Below are 23,222 nucleotides of genomic sequence, written 5' to 3'. Positions count from 1 at the left end.
TGGCAAGGGAACTCTAATAAGACTTTGGACCCTAGCGCCATGAAAAAGCTCCCTAGGAACATTCCAGAAAACAGGCTAGATCTCCTGCCAGCCCAGGAATGTGGCAGAGTCTTCTTGTCCAGAGAGCAAATGGATTTAGGAATTTTCTTCCCTTAGATGGGCTGTTCTCCGCATTAAGGAGTCAGTGTGCATAACCATCCATGTTTCCCCACCGGGCTATCGCAGAAAAGGGAAGGAGATTTTACTTACTTCCATCAAAAGGTCGAAAAGGCCACAGAAATTGCCCTTTAGTATTAAGAGTAGAAATGTCCCGAAGAGCTGTTAATTCTGTCTCACCAGCTGAGAGAAGACAGATTTATGGAAGGAAGACAGTTTGAGTGACAGGCATTCTGCTCATTCTGCTGAACACTCTGTGAATTGAGATCAGCCAGAACAAGGGGTCTGCATGGCGTTAGCCTGACCTCTCCTACAACCTTCATCGAGTTTAGTTTAGATGAGGTATGCCCTTGTCCGTTATCTGTGGACACTAAGGCAAAACAAAAACAAACAGGCATTTTTGCATCTTTCGTGCTTATGTTAGTGCCTTCATAATTGTGTTTTGGATGAATGGCTGAAACGGTGGAAAATACCCTAATTTTGTGCCTGTGTTGGTGAGACTGTGGCTTACTTTATCACTCAGAGGTCCCTTTAGAAAGCCTAACAGGATCGATTTCTATTCCAAGTTCAGGTGACAAAGGTTTTGTACCCAGAAAGGAATATTTCTCTGTCTTTCTGAAAATGAGAATGATGTCATTGAATATATCTCCCTTGGCTCTGAGTTCCAGGAAGCTCAGCGTTAAATCTGATGCTCAACAGTACCAATCATGTAGGCTCGTGTGGCATCCATACCTGCTTCCTATTTCTTTGGGCCTTGTCATTCTATTCTTTTTTATATTTCCCCTGCCCCTAATTTAAATTCTTGATGATATTTTCCCCCATTTTATTGCAGAGCCCACAACCTCAGATGCCCCCAACTGCCAAGAAGGTGGCAGTAAATGACTGTAGTGAGTGGGGCAATATGGCACGGTGTGGCCTGTGGCAAACTGGGACATTCTACAAAGATAGCATCGTCCCCACTTGCCACCATCAGTCTCTATCCTCCGACCCTGCTTTATTCGTAGCCTTTATCATTTTCTGTAATGATCCTATTGATCTGTTGACTTAAGCACAGGCTGCCTCACCTCTGCTACATCCCAGCACCCACAAGAGCACCTGACACAGAATTCTCACCCCCACCGTACTTTGCTGAGTGAGTGAATTGGCAGATAGAAACGTGGGACCAGTGTGGCCAAACGCACCGTGGCCCACTGGCGTTTCGTTATTTTTCCAATTTGGCATAAGTGCATTAAGGCCCCACAGAGGTGAAGCAAACCTGCAAGGTTAGAGGTGGAGGAAGCGTTAGAAGGCAGGACTCGCTCTGGGAGTCGGAACTGGCCCTCCGGTCGGGTGCTCAGGAAAGTTAGGCGGATACTTCCCCCGACACAGCGCCCTCAACTTCAGAGTCAGCCTCACGCTGGGTCTGTTTCTGTACCTTTCAGTGCAGAGGGAACCAGCCTGAGACATCAGGGTGAATGTCTTTCAAAGCCCTCTTACAGGGCACCTTTGGCTCGTCTATCGCTGGGCAAAAATTGCAAGCTTTAAATGTTTTAGCAGCACCCAGAGACCACTGAGCAATCATCATATTGTATAGCGTCTCTTTCACGTCTGTAGCTGCAAAATGATGCTGATCTTCTTTGTTTTGGGAAGCGATCTCCTTACATCATTGGAAGACTGGTAGGTTGTGACATGGCAGAGAGTATCTCAGCAAGTCTTTGAGGTGACTGAGATCTGGCCAATATTTATTTCCTTCTTTCCCCAGAGAAGAACTTGAAAACAAAATACGGGTATTAAAGTTTGCGTCACTGACATTTCTTAGGAAACCCTGAGATGTGAAACATTTGTCTATAAATTATTCTTTTCCTTCCACAGTTCTCCTAACCATTTTTTTCCAGAATGAACTGCCTAAGGGGGGTGGGGGGGGTGGGAAGCAGCCCAGCTTGATTGGCATTTCTCAATCACTAGTTTTAAATGTGGTAAATACCAAAAATATAAAGTTACCATTGGGGCGCCTGGGTGGCTCAGTCGGTTAAGCGGTCGACTTCGGCTCAGGTCACAATCTCGCGGTCCGTGAGTTCGAGCCCCGTGTCGGGCTCTGTGCTGACCGCTCAGAGCCTGGAGCCTGTTTCAGATTCTGTGTCTCCCTCTCTCTCTGCCGCTCCCCCATTCATGCTCTGTCCCTCTCTGTCTCAAAAATAAACATTAAAAAAATTTAAAAAAAAATAAAGTCACCATTTTAACCGCTTTAAAGTACACAGCTTGGTGGTGTAATGTGCATCGTTGTATACTTTGCACTGTTGTGCAGTCATCACCACCCTCCATCTCCAGAACTCTTTTCATCTTTCCAACTCGAAGCTGTGCCCATTACACAGTGACTCCCCACTGCCCCTCCTCCCAGCCCCTGGCTACTCACGTTAAGTGGGATTACACAGTATGTGTCTTGTGGCTTCTTTTACTTAACATCACGTCCTCAAGGTTCATCCGTGCTGCAGCACGTGTCAGAATTTCCTTCCTTCTGAAGGCTGAGTGGTGTTTCGTTGCATGTATACACCACACTTTGTTTATTCATCCGTTCGTGGGCTTCCGACTTTCTTCCGGCCCTGGGCTATTGTGAATAGTGCTTCTGTGAAGGTGCGTGTACAGATATCTCTTTGAGTCCCTGCTTTCAGCTCTTTGGAGTGTAGACCCAGAAGTGGAATTGCTGGATCATGTGATAATTCTCTGTTCAATTTTTTGAGGAATCGCCACACTGTTTTCCATGGCAGCTGTACCAGCCAACATTTCTAGCAACAGTGCACGAGAGTTCTTACCGACACTTGTTATTTTGCGGGTTTGGATTTTTTCTTTAATTTTACCGTTTTTTTTTTTTTTTTTTTTTTTAGTGGTCACCCTCGTGGGTGTGAGGTAGTATTTCACTGTGGCTGAGATTTGCATTTCCCTGATGATTACTGACTTTGAGCATCTTTTCATGTGCTTATTTCCATTCGTGTATCTTCTTCGAACAAGGGTCTGTTTTGTTCAGTTTTCAATGGGGTTGTCTGTGTTGTACTGTTGACTTGTAGGAGTTCTTTATATATTCTGGATATGAATCCCTGAGATACGGCTTGCGAACATTTGCTCCCATCCCACAGGTTGCACTTCACCGTGTTGTGTCTGACGCAGAGAAGTTTTAAATTTTGAGGCACCCTGTGCACTTCTGAGCTTGTATTTCTGGTTCCCCTGGCTCTCAGGCGAAGTGTGCCGTGGGGGAGGACAGCTCCAATGACAGAGTCCTAGCAGGTCACTTCTGAAAGGCTGCCAAGTCCTATCTCAACAAGACTTTTAGGATGGATTTCAAGAATGCCCTCCCCCACCCCCGCCTCCACTCTCTATTCTACTTCGTCAGGGTACAGAAATGCTTTAGCACTAACTGAATTTTAAGACGGCCTCCCTTCAGCTGTGGGGTAGCCTTGGTTGGTGCTGGTGTCAGAACAATCATAACCAATACTATGGTCCTAGAACTCAGTGGGTGTGTACAATGGCCACTCCTAATGGATCTCCATGCCTGGCAAACCAACAGAAAAGAGGTTTCCACAGCGTGTCTCTTTTGTAACATTGGGACCTACAGAGGCCAAAGCAACGAGAAGATTACAGTGGACTCCTATCCCCCAAAATATGTCAAAAGAAAAACAACGGTAAGCCATAAATAAAATATGCTCATAGAAGTGCGTGGAAGTCCTGATTTTTCTCAAGGTAACGACTTCAGAGTTGCTGTTGAAATGCCCAAATCCATTCTTTTAAATTTATCTGTTTTAATTAATGATTTTTTTGTGCCTCTGCCTTGCCAATGCCTTAATCCCTTTTTGATCCACCTCTTGGGAAATAATAATATCTGATATTTATTATATACTTCCTATATGCTGTGCAGTTTTCTATGTACTACGTAAAAGAACTAATTTAATCCTTATTCCAATTTTGTGAGGTCAGGACTATTGTCATCTCCAGGTTTACAGTCAAGGAAACTGAGGCACAGAACAGTAGCTTGCCTAAGATCGCACAGCTTGTTACTGGGAGAGCCAGGGTTTGAACCCAGAACATCTGGATGCGGAGCCTCTTGTCCTCAAATGAAAACTCCAGCTGTATTGTCAGGTGGCCTCCCTCCAGCAGCCTGCACCTGTCTTTCCCGCCCTGCCCTTGCGTCTAGCTCTTCGCACGCCGATCCCTGTGCTTTCCACCCCAGCCCTCCTTGCCTTGCCAGGTCGGAATTCCCCTGGGTATCTGCTCTCTGCTGTCCCAGCCGGGTTGGTGGCCCTCCCCTGGCAGGCTGCTGAGACAGCTAACACTGCACCCAGCCACAGGGAAATGTAACTGTCTCACTCGTGTCTGCTTCCCACAGAGGCCTTGAGAGTTTCTTGAAGGTGGACACCAAGGTTCAAAGCTCTATGTCCCAACCCAGCCAAGTACCTGGTATGCAGTAAGCACTGAAATATTTAGTTTTGAGGAACTAAGTGAGGAAGAGCCTAGGATGGGATTTGAGGAGGAAAAGGAGCAGTGATTGCCCAAATAGTTTTCACCCTGGAAATGTTGTTAGTGCCCTAGCCACCGTCCACGTACATTAGAGCAATATTGAATGGAATAGGATCAATGGTGGGAACGTTAGTCCCTTAGGCCTGATACTGGGGACGTGTGTCCTATCTGTGTGGAGGAGGCTGCTCTGCTCCCCACAAATCAAAGAGTAACAACAAATATATGTGCGCAAATGAGCATCCTGGGACACAGAGCAACTTCTGAGTTTCTCAGAAATGTCAAAATTGAATGAATGTCTTCTCTCCTTCCCTTTCTCTCCCTAAATAATTCAGTCTTTAAAGCCATGAGATGGGGTGGGACACCTGGGTGGTTCAGGTCATCTGACTTCGGCTCAGGTCATGATCTCACGTTCATGAGTCTGAGCCCCACAGCGGGCTCTGTGCTAACGGCTCAGAGCCTAGAGCCTGCTTCAGACCCTGTGTCCCCCTCTCTCTCTGCCCCTCCCCAGCTTACACTCTGTATCTCTCTCTCTCTCTCAAAAATAAACATTAAAAAAATTAAAAAAAAATCTATGATACAGGGCCAAGTAAGGTAGTTACCCATGTAGGGGGTAGAGGAGATATGGTGGTCCAGACAGGGCATCAGCACCTCCAGGGAGTGAGGGGGCTAGCCACAAAGAAGGGCGGCCTAGAACGGGTGCCAGAGCCTAGATGAGCAGAGGAAGGTCACCCTAGGGAGGGCAGCTTGACACAGAACTCTAGAATCCATGCAAGGTGAGGCGGGCATCTGCATGGAGAAGCGGGCAGTGGTCGTGATGGGAGTTGGTTCCAATCAGGGGACTGATTGAATGTATTAAGGCTAATGGGAGCCAGCTCGAACTAGTGGTAAAGAGACTTACAAATATAAAATACAGAAAGGGAGATAACTAGAATAAACCCCGGAGTGTTGGATTGGAATTGGAAGTAACCGTGTGAATTTACAATTTTCAGTGCATATAGGTCAATATAGAAACACACACCCGGGTCCTAGCTCTGTCCATCGAGAGATTCTGAGAACAGCAACACTCCAATTCATGATGAACACATCTAGCAGTCAGGCTTTGGATTCTAAATAATTCTCTACTGAAAGAAACTAGAGTTCCTTGGAGAGAGAGCTGATTTTAAGGCCGGAACATCTCATTGCACTAGGACGTCAGAAGGGCTCAGAGGATATGGGAACATATCAAAAGGGATTGTTGGCATGTTCGATTAAGAAGGAGACATTTAGGTAACTTCAAACTACTTTTCTACAGGAAACTTATGAATTAAAGAAGGAAGAAGAGTAACTTTAGAGCAGAGAGCCCTGGCAGTCGTGTCTTTATGACACTGGGATATCATATAGCAATCCCAGTGACATTTAAAATCATCTGCCATCCGATTGGATGACAAGGGAGGAACACAGCATCATCTCTGTGACATTTTTTGTCAAGGTTGTAAAACTTGAATGGAAGCACAAGGAAACTCAGACAAACCCAAATTGAGGAACATTCTACGGAACGACAGGCCTGCATTTTTTTTTTTAATTTTTTTTTTAACGTTTATTTATTTTTGAGACAGAGAGAGACAGAGCATGAATGGGGGAGGGTCAGAGAGAGAGAGGGAGACACAGAATCTGAAACAGGCTCCAGGCTCTGAGTTGTCAGCACAGAGCCCGATGCGGGGCTTGAACTCACGAACCGCGAGATCATGACCTGAGCCGAAGTCGGATGCTTAACCGACTAAGCCACCCAGGCGCCCCTTTAAAAAGTGTCAAGGTCATGAAAGTGGAGGAAATACTGAAGAAAGTTTGCTATTGGAGTGGACTAAAAAGATGCAAACAGGGATGCCTAGGTGGCTCGGTGGGTTAAGCGTCAACTTCGGCTCAGGTCATGACCTCGTGGTTCATGAGTTCGAGCCCCGCATCAGGCTCTCTGCTGTCAGCATGGAGCCTGCTTTGGATCCTCTCTCTCTCTCTCTCTCTCTGCCCCTCCTCTGCTCTATTTCTCTCTCTCTCTCTCTCAGAAATATACAAATATTGGGATGCCTGGGTGGCTCAGTCGGTTAAGCATCCAACTTCGTTCAGCTCAAGTCATGATCTCACAGTTTGTGGATTCAAGCCCTATGTTGAGCTCTGTGCTGACAGCTCAGAGCCTGGAACCTGCTTCAGATTCTGTGTCTCCCTCTCTGTTCCTCTGCTGCTTGCGCTCTGTCTCTCTCCCTCTCAAAAATAAACAAACACTCAATAAATAAGTAAATAAATAAATAAACATTAAAAAAATGATGAAGACAACTGGATGCAACGCTTGATTCTGAAAATGAGTTGGTCTGAGCATCAAATGGCAACTGACGAAAATTTAGTGGGGTCTGAGGATCAGATCATAGGAATGTATCAACATTAATTTCCTGACTTTGTGGTTTATGTGGGGGGACGTCCTTGTGTATAGACAATGTACACCAAAGCCTATGGGGAAGATGAGGTGTTGTTTTGGTAGCTTACTCTCAAAGGGTTCAGGAAAAATACAGTGCAAAGTTCTTCCTACTCTACGATATCTACAATTTTCTATAAGCTTGAGGTTTTTCTAAATACATACATGCATATATACCTGTATTCTACATCTGTATCTGCATCTACATTTGCATGTAGTGAATATGTTAGGTTGGCATTATAACGTTTTCCAGACTTTTCAGAGCACAGGCACCCAGAGGCTGCTGTGGGTGAACGAAGTTTGGAGTAACTGCTCCCGCAGCAGGATTAGGGTAGGGCTGCTGCGAGTTGGGTCTCTGATCAGTTGCAGGAGATAAGTATTCTTGTTTCGTGATGAACGGAGGGAGTCCTGTGGTATCTACAGAGCTGATCATGCTGGCCACTTGACTTATCTGATGACGGGCTCATCTGCCAGAACGAAGAAGTAGAAACACTGAGGGCTCCTTTGTCATCTTAGGAGGTCCACGAACTTGTTGGGATGAGCACTGAGTGTTGTATGTAAGCAATGAATCATGGCAATCTACCCCAAAACCAAGAGCACATCGTATATGCTGTATGTCAGCCAACTTGATGATAAATTATATTTAAAAAAATATTCTCTACCAAAAAAAAAAGTCCATGGGATAACGAAAAGGCCAGTTTTTCAGGGTTTATCTGGAATGTGGATTGTGCAAGAGATTCCACCATCATTTGAGGTTTGGCCCAAAGTGCTAATAGTGACAACCACAGCCTGTTGGGCCCCTCCCGTAGGCCAGAGCGCCCTTTTATGTGTCCTTTTTATAATCTTCACAATGGTTCTCCTTGGGAAGTATTGTCCCCATTTTGCAGATGAGGGAGTACAGATTCGGAGAGGTTTAGTAACCTGATCGTTGTTATGGGCCGAATTGGGTCCCCCCCAAATTCACATGTTGAAACCCTATCCCCCAATATCTCAGAATACGACTGCATTTAGAGATAGAGCCTTTAAAGAGGTTATTAAGTTAAAATAAGGCTGTTAGTGTGGGACCTAGTCTAGTATGACAGGGGTACTTAGAGGAAGAAGAAACTTGGACACACAGAGAGACACCAGGGGTTCACGTCCATAGAGGGACGACCATATGAGGACACGGCAAGAAGGTGGCCATCTGCAAGCCAAGAAGAGTGGCCCCAAAAGAACCAAACCTGTCAACACCTCGATCTTGGACTTTTAGCCTCCAAAACTGTGAGAAAATAAATTTCTGTTGTATAAGCCCCCTAGGCTATTGTGTTTTGTTATGGCAGCCCTAGCATATTAATACACTTGTGCTTTGCATGTGGTTGAGGATGAAGCTGGGATCCAAAATCACATCTGTGCAGGGCTTTTCACTGTCCTATGCCACCTCCCTACACATAGGGCCTCTACTGTGAAACCTCCTCCTGTTTCCCCCAATAGGCTGCACAGACCACACACCCAACCCCCCCCCCGACCCCTCCCCCATGGTCCCAGAGCACTTAGTGCACTGCAGATAGTTGGTTGCACACAACGAATTCACAATGTTTGATCAGATTGAGAGTGGAGCTACTCTTATCTGCATCCCCAGTATCCCCCGTGGAACTAGGCGCGGGGTAATCACCATAGTATTTATCGAGCACTTGCGTGCCCGCAAAGGCTTCACATGCATTATCTCATTATCTCATAAAATTGCCATGGCAAACCTTAAGACAACTCCGTGGACTAGGTATGATCATTATTCCCATTTTACATATCAGAAAACTGAGGTCACAAGGGTTCACTGAATTACCCCAGGGCATAGAGCCAGTAGGTGGTGGAGCCAAGATTCACGTCTAATTCCCAGAATGCTCTCTTCACCCCGGCTTTGTTGCCACCATCTTGCTGTAAATGTTCCCTGAGCCAATTCCTGCCCTGCGGAGTTGTGCCAATCTGAAATGCTCTCCCTCGATCCAAGGCCCCTCTTTACACCAAGCCCAAGTGTGAAGCTCACGTCCTGTGGAGAGTCCTCTCACATACAACCTCTGCCCTCAGCCCCCATGCGGCCCTCCTTCAGCACTCCTTGGGCAGAGTTTGCACCGTGCCCCATAATGTGACCTTGGCGTACTGGGCACCTCGAAGGTAGTTGATCAACATTTGGTGAACTGGATTCAATGCCTAGGGATGGATGTAAACAGGGATAAATAACAAGGTGGCATATTATGCTGGATACTCCATTTCTGGATTTTCTAGGGAGCTCCAATTGCTAAAATTCTATCCTCTCATCAGATCACTTGCACGGTATGTGGCAGAGAATATAGCCTGGTATTTGGCTGAAACAGTACAGTCACCAGGGGCCCTGGGTGGCTCAGTTGGTTGAGCGTCCAACTCTTGATTTCAGCTCATGTCATGATCTCAGGGTTGGTGAGTTCGAGACCCACGTCCAGCTCTGAGCTGATGGCATAGAGCCTGTTGGGATTCTTTCTCACTCTCTCTCTCTTCCCCTCCCTGGCTCTATTTCTCAAAATAAATAAATAAACATTAAAAAAAAGTACTGCAAAGAGGCAGGAATAGAGACAGAATGTGTGTCACTCACCTACCCACTTGCTACCAGGCAAGTCACAATTTCTCTGGATCTAAATCTCTTCATGGGTCAAATTGCAATGACAATGCTGATTTCTACCATAGCAATGAAACCAAAAAAAATGTGAAAATGCTTTGAATAATGATGAAGAATAACATAGAAATGCAGTCACCATTAGTGGGATTGTTTATGTGTTTACTGACCTGTTTGGCCAGAAAAAATAAAATTAAAAAAAGCAGCTTTTATTTTTGAAAGTGAAGGAAGAAGTTTCCCCACGAAGACCAGTACAATAAATCAATCAATCAATAAATCAGATATTAAAAGAGTAAATGTCCTCAGGACCTTTCTAGAGTGTCTTGAGAAAGACATAATGAGACATTTCTATCTTCTAGGTTCTCCTCAAAAACTTGCCGTGTGTGTGTGTGTGTGTGTGTGTGTGTGTGTGTGTGTGTGTGTTAGGAGTAGGGGTGGGGGAGGCTGGGCTGGGATAGTCAGGGGCAAAGTTTGTCAAATTGCATGAGATGTTACCTGGTGGGGGAACCAGGCCTCTTACCTTTGCTGCATCGTGACTCAGTTCCCAGCTGTGCGAGGCCTCAGGGGACAGTCCATTTGGGAGCTGAGCTTTTGTGACTCAGTAGTAGCCCAGGGAAATGTTCTTTCTCTTTCCTGTGTCCTGTCTTCCAGACATGCATGCAAACCACTGGCCCCAGAATTAATCAGCTCACCCCTTGCCCCCTTTTCAAGGCTTTGTCTCATGCTGATCCATAAACCTGAGAGCAGCCTCTGGGGAGCTTCCACGGAGAGAAGCCCTGACCGGAGCAGCACTCATTAGCATCAGTGACAAATGTGTTCTGGTCTGGATGAGGCTGAGGCTCCCTCGAGCTTCCTTCTGCTCTAGCTAAATCCAGGATCCTTTTGTTCACCTATACAGCTGCCAAGTCAGTCCTACCGCACCCCTGGATGTTATTTTCCTGCAGGCAATGGGAAAATGAGCTCGGAGCCAGGGAAGGGAAATCAACAAGGAAATAAACACAGGGTCACCGCACCTTCAGGTCATCATGCTGGGGCCCATTCCTAAACAGGCAGGGGCCACTGCCTGGACAGGCTTCAGAACCCTGGGCATCTTTTTATTTTTAATTATGCAGAGAAGTATGCACTGAAATGGATATCGGGCATGTCAAGCGATCCTGAGTCGTTCCGATGCCTTGCCAAAACTTTCAAAGATTTTCCATAGGCAGTGTCTCTTATGACTGAACATTCGCTAAGGTTTGTAGACAAAGAAAAAAAATGAGCACGATTATGGCTCATACTAGTTAAGACCTTTAACTCTAAAGATTCAGGACTGTTGTTTAAAGAAGGATTTCTTCTACTTACTCGTCAACATCACGGTCAACATCAGCAGCAGCGGTGTCTTCGCTAACGTCAACTGAGTGCTGATTGCCCCGTCCTGAGCCAGTTACCCGACCTGTATTATTTCATCTAATTCTCAACCTAATCCTCCAGGTATCATTCCCATTTTTGCAGATGAAGAAACTAAGGATTAGAGGGCAAAGTGCTCCTGCAAAGTGCTCCAGAGGGTTATAAATGTAAAAACTGTCTTTCTGGAAATACGCTTTTCCGGGTCTCGCTTGTCCCACCAGTCAGCTTAAGCCCTTCTGCGGACTGACATCTCTGGTGATGGCCGAGGAGCTTGCTTACATAAACAGCCCTGGAATTCTAAATAGAAACGTGGATCATCAGTTAGTTAAGTGGCCTCTCCCTGGGGCTGTGAGTTCGGTGCTATCTTTACACAACCTGTATGTGGGACGTACGTGGCCGGGGACCCTTTCTTCTCCAGTCCGCCATGAGCCAGCTGGCTGCGGTAGACCTCTCTCTCCACTGGGCTTCTGATTTACCAACGAGAAAGCACACTACCAATCTCTTGGCCTCTCTGTGTGCTTTGATCATGGTCCCATTTACAAATTTAGATTTTAGGAGCCTAACCGTTACGAGCTCCTTTTAATCAATAATTTGAGGGATGAATGATAAGAAGTTTACAGGCTGGAAACGTCTGCCAGGTGAAAAGAAACCAGCATGTGTGTTCTCAGTCCTCAGGTCACACCGCACCGTGTTTCGGTTTTATTGGCCTCATCTTTACTTCCAATTGTTCCGGTGCCATGGCGGTTACCCAGGGCAGCTGGCCACCGGTCAAAGGAAAGTAAAACTGCTAATTAGGAGGCAAGGAGATGCCTCCCAGTGGGGTCCAAGTTGTCTGTTTTTGTAAATACAGGAGTTGCGACACTGGGGCCGTTGCTTCCTTGTTATCCTTGGATTTGTTTTGGATGGAGCTTTTGGGGTGTTTTACTCTGGGGCCACATAAGCCTTTAAACTTCAAGTCGGTCAGCTTTTCATTCCCAGCAAAGACTAAAGATTTGTTTATTGGAGTTATGGCAATAAAGAAAATTGGAAAGGGGCTGGGCATTTAGTTTAGATATCATTTCATTTGTCTCTCCCAGCGGTTTACAACTAAACACATGTCCAGATATGTTTATAGACTCTGATCTTGGAGTTCTTTGATGAGGAAAGGCAATTTATAACAGTCAAATGGGCCTTTTCAACCTTATCATATGAAACAAAAAACTCAAAATGTTGCAAAGGAGCTGACGTAACGAAGGCTTTCATGTTCGTCATCTGCTTCCCAGCTTTTTCACCACCAGGGCATAAAGATAGCCGATTTGGGGACTGTCAGAAGCTTTGGGGTTTTCCATTCCGAAAGAAGTAGATGAGTTTTATTTCAGCGTCCCCTCCTGTGAGCATCTGCATCAGTGCTGACTGAATTACTTCCCATAGTTAAGTCCGTTCCGGGATTAACGACAAACACACATACCTCCAAAACAATGTTTTTTTGCACGGTCATGTAACCGAGGCGCTCAGTGTCTAAAACTGGAAATGGAGAGAAGTCACGGATGAAAAACAGGACATATTAAGTTAGCTTTACAAATGTGCCCTTTCCAAAGCCAGAATTACTCACTCACTGGCAGCTCACCGTGTGGGGACCTGAGTCTGCTCAAACCCCATGGCTTTAGTGTCCTTTCCATGTGGTGTGGGACATTCCAGCTGAGTGACAGGATACAACTCAGCAGAAACGTCCAGATGCAGCTGAAGGCCTGCTCATTGTTGGAAAGCAAGCACAAGTTCACCAGGCAAGGAAAACGGCCCGTTTTTAGAGTGTCCTCCAGATCAACCCGCCCAGTTGCACGCAGACGAAATGTCTTCCTTTTCTGGTGTATTTTGAGGGAGGGATACACAATGTGAGAAATGAAGAGTTGCAGAAGCGCTTTTTCAGTGTTCTGTGACCAAGAAGTCAGAATCTGAGCTAGCTCTCCCTCAGGCCTATTTCCCTCTCGCAAGGCGCTCAGGCTGAACTGGATTTGTCATATGGGGAGGCAGAAAATGGCTTCTTTGAACGGTTAGGAACTCGTGGCCCTCCCTTCCCTCCTCCTGGCACATAACGGGTAGTTTTTCCACCCATGCCTACAAATGGGGGAGGCCGTGAGGAGTCCAAAGCTCCACCCTGAGGCTCTAAGTGCCATCTCTGTGTCAAGACCCCTCTTCTGGGCTTCCCATGTGTTCTCCGTGGTGCACGGCTGTCGCGACCGGTTCCCAGCCCTCCATTAGCTCTCACCCGGATTACGGCAGGAATCTCGTAGCTGGCCTCCCTGCTTCCCTTCCTGCCCCCGTCTCTCCACCACATCCACATTCCAGCCAGACTAGACTCTGAAAAACATAATTCAGACTATGCCATTAGCCTTTCTACAGGCCTGAAGGCTTTTTGCTGCACTAATGAGGGATGACAGAATCCCTGACCGGGACCTCTAGGTTGGGCATTATTTGGCCCCTGCTCCTCTCTCCAGTGTGCCCTCGGCAGGCAACACCCTTGTGTCAGCACACTCCAGCCACACTAGCCTGCTGTCAGTTTCGCGAACATGCCAAGATTTTCTCCGTCTCACAGCTTTGCCGTTTCTGGGCTGGCTTGCACTGATCCACATTCTTCCCCCCACCATCCCCCTTCCCCAAGGAAAATTCACACCAACGCCCTCTCTCTTCCTGCCTCGTCCTCATCCTTCATGACTCAAGTGTTATCTTCTGGAGACATCCCCAACACACACACACGTGCCCTTTCCTTTGTAGTAGTCGGTACGATGTGTAGGTACGTTGTTTTACTTGCCGATTTGCTTAATATATAACTTCTATAGTTATTACCCTACACCCACCCCTACGCCTGCAGCCGGGTTTCTTTCCTTCCCTGAAAGCAGGGACTTGTGTCTCTGTTGTTTGCAACTACATGTCTAGGGCCTGGTACATAATAGGTTCCAAGTTTTGTTTTTGTTTTTGTTTTTTTTTAAGTTGAATGAAGGAATGAGTAATTGAATAAGAAAAAGACAATTTCCCTTAACCATAGAGAACAAACTGGTGATTACCAGAGGGGTGGGGTGGAGCGAGGGAGTGAAACAGGTGATGGGGATTCAGGAGTGCACTTGCTGGGATGAGCACTGAGTAATGGAGAGACGTGTCGAATCGCTATATTGTATACCTGAAACTAATAGAACGTGTGTGAACGATGCTGGAATTAAGATTAAAACCCTAATAAAAATATAATAATAAAAAAAAGAAAAATTTTTTTCTCTCAATTCAGGTCGCTTAAGGGAGAGTTTCTTAAATAGCTATTGAGAGGCACTTGCTTGTTCTTATTCAGAAGCAGATATAGTTTTCCCTGTGTGCAGATAACGAGCGAATAACTGTGGTTTTAGAGAATCTAACCAGGTCCTCCCTTCCGTGGAAGCACTTTCTATTGCTTCTGGCACGGCTGCTTCACGGCCCAGGGAAGCGGGGCAGTGGACAGCAGTGGACCCAGGACCGATGGTGTTTCTTGCTTTCCATGTTAGACTTTGTAGTTCATTCCCCACGAAAACAGTAAGGCAGAGTGGAAACTGTACTGTTATAAAGACTTTGGGGAATGGCTAAAATTAACAACTCAGGAAACAACAGATGTTGGCCAGGATGTGGAGAAAGGGGAACACTTTTGCACTGCTGGTGGAAATGCAAACAGGTGCAGCCACACTGGAAAATAGTATGGAGTTTCCTCAAAAATTAAAAATAGAACTACTCTATGACCCAGCCATTGCACTATGAGGTATTTAGCCAAAGGATACAGGAGTGCTGATTCAAAGGGTCACATGCACCCCCATGTTTATAGCAGTGCTATTAACAATAGCCACATTATGGAAAGAGCCCAAATGTCCATTGACGGATGAATGGATAAAGAAGAGGCGGATGAATATATAGTGGAATATTACTCGATGACCAAAAAGAGTGAAATCTTGCCATTTCCAACGGCGTGGATGACACTAAAGTATATTCTGGAACTAGAGTGATATAAGTTAATCAAAGAAAGACAAATACATGATTTCATTCACACGTGGAATCTAAGAAACAAGACACATGAACATAGGGGAAGGGAAGGAAAAATAAAAACAGAGAGGGAGGCAAACCATGAGAAACTCTTAAATATAGAGAACAAACCGAGGGTTGCTGGAGGGGAGGAGAGTGAGGCTAAAAGGGGGATGCGCATTAAGGAGGGCACTTGCGATGAGCACTGGGTGTTTTATGTAAGTGACGCATCGCTAAATTCTACGCCTGAAAACAATACTACATGGCCTGTTACCTAATTTGAATTTAAATTAAAAAAAAATCTTTTGGGTGCCAGTTTGGGGAAACCAAATACCATTTAGATTTAGAACATCAGTGTATGGAGGGAAATGTGTTCCAAATTGTAACAACCGACATACCAAACAAACAACCAACCCAAAAAACCTCCCTCAGAAGAAAAACATTCTAAGTGGGAGTTGCCTGTTTTGCGTTTTATATAAATTTTCAAATACACGGTGACTTCTCACCAGCCACACCTTCCCTGACTTCTCGCCTTAATTTAGGTCCTGGTGAGCATGCGTTGGACAACACTGGGGATGCCTATGAGATAATTCATTCTGCCAGGGGCTGTATTTATTTGTGTCGAAGCAGAGTCAGGAAACATTTCTTTCTCATAGCTCAGGAAAGGCAGCAGGAAGCTGTGCATTTTTCTCAATCCAGCTTCTCAGAAAGTAGATACGACATTAAGCTCGCTTTTGGGCTCTTTATTTCTGTCCTCAATGAGAAGGGACGCACGTTCCCCCCCCCCAACTTCAGCCGTTTGTGTTTTATTCTAATCCGTTTCTTTTGGAAACAACTTTTCCACACCTCGGCATAAAGTGCGTGTGAACGATAAACTTCACGCTGGAATTAGAAAGTGTGTAAATCAGGCATTTCCCGTGTCTCCAAAACCAGTCTTCTTCCATTCTGGGTTTTTCAACAAAACCTACCCAAACTCCCTGAGGAATTTTATATTAAGTGGCTGTGCCCTTGAGTCAACCCAATCAAACGCCCAGCCATGCATCCCATTTCCTTATCTAGGATTTCTGTTCTAGGCTTTGGCCATCCATATAATAGTTGGGCGATGCTTTGCTCACAAATTGCTCTCACATCATTGAAGGGAACAGGCCTCGAAGGATGTTGAGGGCTTGCTCAAAACCACAGCGAGTCTTGGAGCAGGGCAGGCGGATCAGATGTCCAGCTCACAAACCTGCACACTATAAATTCTAAATGACTTGGCAATGGCTATAGTCTTTCCAAACTGCTTCCCACGAAAACTCAGGGTGCAATCTCTGGGAAATGCTGTCTTTTCGCATTTATACACACTAGGTGCCCCACATTACTGTCTTGAAGGGGATTTGGGGACAGAGGTGGGACTAAAAGTGGTGAGGATAAATAAAATGAGTTGTCACATCAAGGAAAATAAAATTTCATTTGAATTGGGTCTGAGTTTTTGAGTCAGAGTAGGAAGAACACGTAAATTTACACTCTTCCACTAAATCACAAATATTAGAAATTCCAAGCCATCTGCTTATGATCCCCAGGGATTAAGAAGATGTCATCTTTACACTTATATTTCTTTATTTGATGCTTTTTTTTCTTCTTATTTTTGAAACTAGAGCTATTTCCCTTTGAGGTGAAACTATTTCTTTCAGGGCTCTGAAATGCCACAAGACCAAATAGTGTGCATTCTGGGAGTGCCATGAAGAAGAGAACCAAACGTCACGATCAGGCAAAGACTACGGTCCCCTCAAGGATTTTGTTTCCAGCCCCGAGGATGCTGTCAACACTTAATAAATAAATGAAAATGGCAATAATAAATATTATGAATGGAAATAACAATGTGAGGTTGCACTCAGATTTCTTACAATCCAGGAGGAAACTTGCGGAGTTATCTCAGACTTTAGGAAAAATCCCAAGATTCTGCGACATTTATCTCTAATTTCAGTGGACAAAAGCCTTTCGGTTCCTTTAGCTTGAAAAGGCCCAGTTGATTGCACTGACTAATTGATTGGGTCGTTTGATTTTTAAAACCACACTACAATTAAAAAGTGATTGGAAAACATATAGGAGCATTTTGTCTTTAAATGTGGAGTTCTCTAAACTAGTGCAGACAGCTGGACCGCATTTTGTGTTTGTTTTTTCAAACAGATTCTTGGTGTTCTAAACTAGATCCATCTGTATGTACTAATTGCATTCCAACGACTAGGTTGGATGTTGTCTTTTTGGGGGAAAATCTCATTTAAAAGGAAAACGGACGCTGAAATGTCATTGTCGTTGCTGTATTACTGCAGTCTCAAAACTATGCTTGGTCAGAGGGCATTCATCTTGGTACACCAAGCCTGTGCTCGTGTCCTGGGGCCATGTTGTGCAGTTACTAGAACTTAAATGTCCAGGGCAATCATGCCAGATAGCCTCTGAAGACTCTCAAATGGATTGGTACCTCCTTCTCCACCCTAGCTGCTCACATACATGTGTACATAAAAATGCTTTGAAATACCAAGAGAAATTATTTTTTGGCTAAAAAATTACAGTAGTAAATATTCTTAGTGGAAAAACTCAACGACAAAGAAAAAAGGGCCTCAAGTAGAAAGTAGAAGTCTGTCTGCCCCTTGGCACTCATCATCAACAACACACACATGCGCGTGCGCACACACACACACACACACACACACACACACGCACACACACACACACCCCTTATTTCCCGTCTCAAGGGATAATCATTATATAGAGAGACATATAGATAGATCCGTGTGTATGCGTATGTGTATATTTATGTGCACGCACACACACAGCTCACAACTTATTTGCATCTTTTATTCATCATCTAATGTTACATAACAAATCTCTAAAACGTAGTGGCTCAAAATAACACGAATCATTTCTTATCTCTCAGTTTCTATGGGTCAGGAGTTAGGAAGTGGCTTGACTGAGTGGTTCTGGGAGGCTTAGGGCTCTCATGAGGTTGTTGCCAGAGATTGGCTGGGGCTGCAGCCATCCGAACATTTGCCTGGGGCTGGTGGGTCTGCTCCCAAGGTCGCTCACTCCAGCAGATGGCACCTTGGTGCCAGCTGTTGACAGGAGGCCTCAGTTCCTCTTTACGTGGACCTCTCCACGGGCTGCTTGAATTTCCTCAAGGAATGGCACCCGACTTTCCCCGCAGGGAGAGGTGCAGGGGAGGGGGTGGAAGATGCAATGCCTGTTACAATCTAGCCTCAGAGGTCACACACTGTCACATACAGGAGTGCAGCCCAGTTGCAATATGGACTACACACGGGCACGAACCCCAGGAAGTGAGGACAAGTGGGGGACATTTGGGAGGACGTCCGTGGGACAGCAGCTCCCATTAAGAGGTGGGGTCTATCTCCTTTGTTCCTTGATTCTGATCTGGCCTCGCAATTTGCTGTGACCGGTGGAAATTGAGAGAAATGACATTGTGGGGATCCTGAGCCCAAGCCGCAAGATTTGCCCTTTTGGCTGTCACCCTCTTGGAATGCCACTGCCGTGTCAACAGCCTGTACTAGTCACCCTTGGGGATGAGGGGCTGTCCCCGGCACCCTCGTTTCAGCCTCAAATACATGAGTGAGCCCGGCCAACACAACATATGGCAAAGACAAGCTGTTGGAGCTGAGCCCAACTCAAACTGTCAAAGCACACAATCATGAAAAAATAAATGATTGCTGTTTGAAGGCACTAAAGCTTTTGGGATGGTTTGTTATGCAGCAATAGGAGACTGATACAATATGACGAACAGCAGTCTATATATTTTGTTGATTTTAAACTCATGAATATATCATAGGCTTCCTTTCACCTAAGTAGGTACAGATCTTCCTATGTTTAAAAAAAAAAATGTTCCAGGGGCGCCTGGGTGGCTTGGTCAGTTAAGCGTCTGACTTCAGCTCAGGTCACGATCTCACGGTCCGTGAGTTTGAGCCCCGCGTCGAGCTCTGTGCTGACAGCTCAGAGCCTGGAGCCTGCTTCAGATTCTGTGTCTCCCTCTCTCTGCCCCTCCCCTGTTCATGCTCTGTCTCTCTCTGTCTCAAAAATAAATAAATGTTAAAAAAAAAAAAATTTAAAAAAATGTTCCAATAGGGAAATGTCATAATATAGAATTGCCACCATTATTTAACATACTTACTATTAATGGACGTTTAGGTTGTTGACAACATTTTTGCTAATGCAAACAACGCTTTATGAACTTTATTTGTTGCCTAAATTCATGGAAGTAGAATTGCTGGGTCAAGAGAGTTAGGTGCTTAAATATTTGATATGCCAAATTTTACTTCAAAATGTTTGTGCCAGTTTCCATCCCACTCACAGCGTGTCAAATTTTAAAGGAAAATCCCAATAGATAGCGTATGCCCTGTTCCTAAAGTTGCTTAAGTTCGAAGCCAGGGGATTGGGAAACTGAGCTGAGGTGAGGGATCAGGACTTTGTGGGACCAGTACTTTCTCTCCAGCTGTCGTGAGAACAGACCAAGGAACACGATGTGAAGATTCCAAGGGTTTGTGAAAGAAAAGTAGGTTGGAGGCAGCTGGCTCCTGCCATAGGACCCAAAGATGCTTTTTCTATCTCTGAAAGCTTTTTTGGAAATAGCTTTAATATTCAAGGCTGCCAGCTAAAAGCTTTTTAAGAAGATTATCACAATAATAGGCATTAATTTTGAAGTACTAAAGATTACAATAGTGGTTAGTGTCCTGTAAAAGTTTAACATTAACACAACTTAAATACAACTTGTTAGTCAAATTTTTAGGCAAAGCTTTTGGATGAACCCCAAGTTCAAGGAGATTTTCTGTGCTTCTAGGTGCATAAATAATGATGCTTAACATATAGTATATGACAGATACTATTAAAAGGGCTTTCCAGGGTGCCTGGGTGGCTCAGTCGGTTGAGCGTCGGACTTTGACTCAGGTCATGATCTCGCAGTTCGTGGGTTTGAGCCCCGCGTCGGGCTCTGTGCTGACAGCTCAGGGCCTGGAGCCTGCTTTGGATTCTGTGTCTCCTCTCTCTGCCCCTCCCATGCTCATGCTCTGTCGCTCTCTGTCTCTCAATAATAAATAAATGTTTAAAAAAAATTTTTTTTAAGGGCTTTCCATGTACTGTTGCATTTAATTCACATGGCAGAGGAAGAAACTAAGGCACTGAGCAACCAAGTAACTTATTCAAGTTTATCATAGTAATAAGCAGGGAAGCTGGCCTTCTAATCCATTTGATTCCAGAGGCTCTGATCATATCCACTTCTGCACAGTAGACCTCTTAGCTGCCTACTCCCACCATTCTTCCTTCCTGGAAGACACTGGAGATGTGTTTCCTTCCCAGCTTCCCTTGCAGCTAGAACATGTTCCCCAATATTGGACCAATGGGACCTTAGGAAAAGTCAGCTGGGGACTTCTGGGGAAGCCTTCCCCCCCTAATAAAGGAAGATGTGTGGAAAGAAACCTCTCTCTCTCCACCCTCACCTCTGTCCCAGATACTGTGGGGTATAAAAGTGTTGGCTATCAACGTGTTGCCTAAATGTGGGGTATAAATGTAGCAGCTTTTTTGAATCTATGCTGCCAACTTTGAGATGGGAGTGTAGAGAGGTGAAAAGAGCCTATATCCTTAATGATGCTGTTGGTCTATTGATCCAACCCTAGCCTTGCCTGCTTCCCTCTCAAATTCTTGTTTTGTCAGATTACTAAATTCTCCTACTTTTAATGGAGGTATTCTGTTACTTGTAGCCGAAAACAACGTAACTAAAACATTACTATGTTACTCTGCCTCTCAGAGAATTTAATCAATCGTAACCTGAGTATGTTGAAAATGTATTTTAAACAGAACTAAGAAATCCTAGAAGAACCCAGAGCACCGGTTCCATATGTAATAATCAGACTCCTGCTTGATTCTGCTCTTTTAGCAAACACAGAAAAGGTTATTAATGGCAAGCTTCATCCTTCTAAAATGACTCATGCTAAAAGAAAAATACAAAAGCTAATTGGTTAAAAAATTTTTTTTCATGTTTATTTATTTTTGAGAGAGAGCGAGGGAGGGGCAGAGAGAGAGGGAGACAGAACATCCTAAGCAGGATCTGCACTGTCAGCACAAAATCCAACGTGGGGCTCAAACTCACCAACCGGGAGATCTCGACCTGAGCCGAAGTCGGACGCTCAACCAACTGAGCCACCCAGGCGTCCCAAACGCATTCATTTTCTAAGTGATGGGAACCCTGGTTTTAAAAAGTGCTGTCCAACTTAGCCGGCTGTGCAAAGTCCTAGTACTACTTGTTGAAATAAGAGAATTGGAAGTGCCTGCCCACCACTGTGGACCAGAAATCTTATACTCTGCCCTGCTCTTTTACTGTGACTAGTTTTCAAAAATGCACATAACCATTCACCAAGAAATGGTCACTTATGTATGTATACTTTGAAAGTTTAAAGACTCAAAAGGCTCCAAAGTCTTCTTGTCTTCACTAGAAAGCAGGATCCTCATTCTCGGATGTTCCAAGAAAGGATATAATTCAGGGGAACGAAGTCTTGAAAGCAGTTTTGGTGGACAATAAAAAAGTTCTCGCTTCAGATTATATTGCCCTACATGGTAACCTCACTGAGTCTGGGCAAATTTCACCCTGCCAGGCAGGCAAGCCAACACCCGCTGGGGTGATTGCTGTTGGTAGTGGGGGAGAAGGGGTTGGATGGATAGTGATGGAGGGAGAGGAGGTGTGTGTACCTGTTGCTGCCCTGAAACTCACTGCAGCCAAATGAGCTGCTGTTTGTCCTGCTAATGTCCCTCTTCTCAGCTTCTCCTCAGGAAGAGAGAGGCCAGTGAGATCCATGGAGGAGCTGTTCCCTGAACCAACATGAAAGAGTCGAGCTTTGTGGTGTAAGGGACGGGCTGTGGTAGCCATGGAGGTGCAAGTGACGGGTTGCCCTGTTTCCTCCCCCAAATTCACATGCTGAAGCCTTAACCCTTAGTACCTCAGAATGTGACCATATTTGGAGATAGGATCCTTACGGAGACAACCGCGTTAAAATGAGGTCATTATCCCATTTGGGCCCTAATCCAGTAAGACTAGCGTCCTTATTCAAAGAGGAAATGTGGAAACAGACACATCCAGGAGGCAGATGATGTGAGAAACCGGAGAAGAAGGCCATCATAAGCCAAGGAGAAAGGCCTACAACGGATCCTCCCCTCACAGCCCTCAAATCAGCCCTGCTGACATCTCGATCTTGGACTTCTAACCCCCAGGACCATCAGGAAAGGAATTTCTGTTGTGTAAGCCAACCAGGTCGTGGTATTTGTTACAGCAGCCCCAGCAGACCCATACAACGCACTACTCAGATCTCCCTCGAGAGAACCTGCCATGAGGAGCATCGTTGACGGAGAGCCTTCTGCGGCCCCATCAGAGCCACTACAGCAATCGCTCGGCCACGCTTCCCTGGGCTGCTCCCTTCTGATGCCTGAGTGCAGTGGGGTGGCAAGGGAGGACACTAGAGCTGGGTTATTCCAGCCCAATGTGGGCTCTTCTAAGGGGTTGTCTTTGGGCAAAGACTTCCACTGACCTTGCAGAGATGTTCTCAAAGCTGTACTGCAGATGAAACTCTTCCTACCCAATCCTCCTCCCATGTAGTTCTTCTTTCATAGATTTTACACTGTAATTGTGCTATCTGAGGCTCTTAGCATCTTTCCCAGCAACCTCCTTACATATTGACATGTTTTATATATATAATACAGACACACTGTATATCTATCCATCCATCCATCCATCCATCTATTCTCCACCATCAAAGTCTTTTTTACTGATAAATAAGTCTATGTGTCCCAGCTAATGTGTATGGGACATTATAATTCATCAAAAGCTAAATGCAAATGGAAGTTGATACAAAGTTGAGAAGACACTTCAAAACATTTTTCTGAGCTTAACGACACCATGCATTTCCCTTAAATAAAGACAGAAAATTGACAGCTTGACCAAGAGAATGGCAAAACCCACTGGCATATTGCTAGAAGTTAGTGTTAAGTACCTGTATGCAGCAGAATGTGCTAGCAACACTTCACAGGGTGGACTCATTGCAATTTCTAGTGACCCGAGTAATAAAGAAAAAATAAGAAACTCAGCAT

At 45.1% G+C, this 23,222-nt stretch overlaps 1 protein-coding gene across 1 annotated transcript in view; it reads right to left on the bottom strand.

Moving 5' to 3' along the window:
- Positions 1-10,515, bottom strand: part of LNX1 (ligand of numb-protein X 1) — a 184,213-nt gene extending 173,698 nt beyond the window's left edge. The window contains exon 1 of the mRNA XM_019469835.2: positions 10,228-10,515. The gene's annotated coding sequence lies outside the window, so the exon portion shown is untranslated. The remainder of the gene's footprint in view (positions 1-10,227) is intronic.
- Between the last annotated feature and the right edge of the window lie 12,707 nt (positions 10,516-23,222).

This window comes from Panthera pardus, unplaced genomic scaffold, assembly GCF_024362965.1.
Source record: "Panthera pardus isolate Hobbes unplaced genomic scaffold, ASM2436296v1 HiC_scaffold_13, whole genome shotgun sequence".
NCBI lineage: Eukaryota > Metazoa > Chordata > Mammalia > Carnivora > Felidae > Panthera > Panthera pardus.
This window is presented reverse-complemented; position numbering and strand designations above follow the sequence as displayed.